This window comes from Penaeus monodon, chromosome 30, assembly GCF_015228065.2.
Source record: "Penaeus monodon isolate SGIC_2016 chromosome 30, NSTDA_Pmon_1, whole genome shotgun sequence".
NCBI lineage: Eukaryota > Metazoa > Arthropoda > Malacostraca > Decapoda > Penaeidae > Penaeus > Penaeus monodon.
Genome location: NC_051415.1, coordinates 10,904,360 through 10,906,581, shown reverse-complemented (window position 1 = coordinate 10,906,581; position 2,222 = coordinate 10,904,360). Strand labels below are relative to the sequence as shown.

General features: G+C 49.7%; 1 pseudogene; it reads left to right on the top strand.

The window, feature by feature from the left end:
• The first annotated feature begins 1,940 nt into the window (after window positions 1-1,940).
• The window catches only part of LOC119592349, a 5,899-nt pseudogene continuing 5,617 nt past the window's right edge, over window positions 1,941-2,222 (top strand).

The window sequence follows — 2,222 nt, the reverse complement described above, 5'->3', positions numbered from 1 at the left end:
GGTCCTGGTTCTCGATGTTGCCGCCCATCGAGTGGTCGAGCGCTTGCAGGCCCGCCAGCTCCCGCGGGACCGACACGGCCTCGTCGCGGCCGCCCGCCACGCCCATGTCTCGCGACAGGTCCCGCGCGACCACCTGGCCCCGGGACAGCCCCAGCAGGTCACTTCGCAGGAGCTGCATCGAGTCCTGGGCAGACGGGTGGTCGTCCCGAACGGGCGCGTGGTGGGCGGCGTCGCGCTGGTAGAAGGGGTTGGGCACGTGCGGGTCCTGGTCCGGGCGCCGGCCGGGGTTCAACTGGGGGGCGTGGCGCATGTCGCCGCCCATGAGATGCTGCACGCCCAGCATGGCCGGGTAGGGGAAGGCGCTCATCATGTCTGTGGGCAGAAAAACCAACAACTAGTACCTTATGTCTACTGATGACACCACGTATGGCATAGAACCCCACAAGGATCGGCTCACCCCCGCGTGTGAAGATGTTTTAGCATAGCTTGTATATGTAGCCGTAATTGTCACGAAAATAAAATCAATTGTTACAACTTCCTATATAAAACTACTAAAACTAAGAGTTATGTATAAAGCATGCTCTCAAAGAGACAAGCTTCCTACAACTTGTCGCAATCATGTTCACGTAATATAAACGGGAGACTTTACACCACACAGTCTAGAATTAGGTCTTAAGCATAGTAAGTAATTCTATGTTTTAAACTTATCAAGTAACAGACGTCGACATTCGTAAGTATAGACTCTTTTATATAAAAAAAGAATCGTCTCTTTACCATGTGGCAGGAGCATTTGATGGATTTAATGTCAACGAGTCACTGCCACTGCTGAACACAAGCCGTAATGAGTGTAAGGTAATTAGACATCTAAAAAAAAAACTGAAAGACCACAGAAATATACTTACCTTCGAGTTTGCAGTGACAGTGCCCAATGACGTCAGAAACGGGCGTCGCAAGAGCTCTGGCGAAGCGACAGGAAGGAGCCCCGAGCTAAGTCACAGTCTCAGAGGCATCGCAGACGTCCAGGCGCTGCAGACTCTTATTTCCTCGATTGTCACTTGAGATCCAGGAGCACTGACACTCGTTGCCGGCGATGGCAGAGTCACTCGTCACTGAAAAGGTCCTTTCGCACGCGTCGTATCGTCACGTGTTGGTGGTAATTAACAGCAGCAGGTAATGCCAAGGTCGTCACGTATCACCGCACATTTGCGTCGTGGGCACCAGACACTGTGAGTGATGGACACCAATGATCGCCCGAGAGTCTGGCGCTGACGCCTCCCAATCTGTCTGCAACGAAGAGCACCTCCCGAGCACACAGCCCGACTGTTTTTGTTCTAAGCCGCCAATCACAGGCGGTAGTCGCGAAAGTAAGCGACGGCGGTGGATCTCGTGCGAACCAATAGCGAGCTGTGTGGGTTCTACGTCACATCGCTCCGCCCCTTCCCTCCGTAAACTCATTCTGTGGTTGGCTGGATAATGATCTGCTCCACCAATCATGGGCATTGACGCTCGCGGCCAGGCAGTGCATCTGATATGACAGATGACAAGGAGGTATACGTGCTTCCCAATTTTACTTCTGCAATTTTAACACATAACAGCTTATTCTTTCCATGGATCTTCCATTACAAAAGAAATCTCTCTTCACCGATGCCCCCTTAACAAAAAAACGAACCCACCTATCTCAAGTAATAAAGCCACGATACAGCTATGATTCAAACCACAATAAAATGGTGAACCCCTCTTATGGCAGCATCGGGCGCACGGAAATGTTAGGCTCCATAATTTGGTAGATTGACTGCGGTTTGTTGAGCGCCTCCGACCACCCATTTGCGACGGCTATTGTATCCCAAATTTATATCAGGTCACGAAATGTTTTCACGGATATGACACAGTCTCGCCTTTATGGACAATTCCGAGGAAACTTTCAACAGAAGAACTTGTAAATGACTCACACGTTTACTTGTGCCTACCAGTCATTCATGAACATATATCAGGATCATTTCTATAGCAGCAAATATGCCTGTGCGATGTTCTCTTATATCTCAGCCTCCAGAACTTCCGATGGCTAAAAATGATTAATAAGATTTATTGCAAAGTTTAACAAATCGGGATAACTTTCCCTTGCCAGGAGTTATGGAGTGAGGAAGGTCTGAGATCAAACACTCAAGTATCTGCTCCTGAAGATATTTACTCGGGAAAGAGACAGAGAGGGAGTGAGAGGTCGT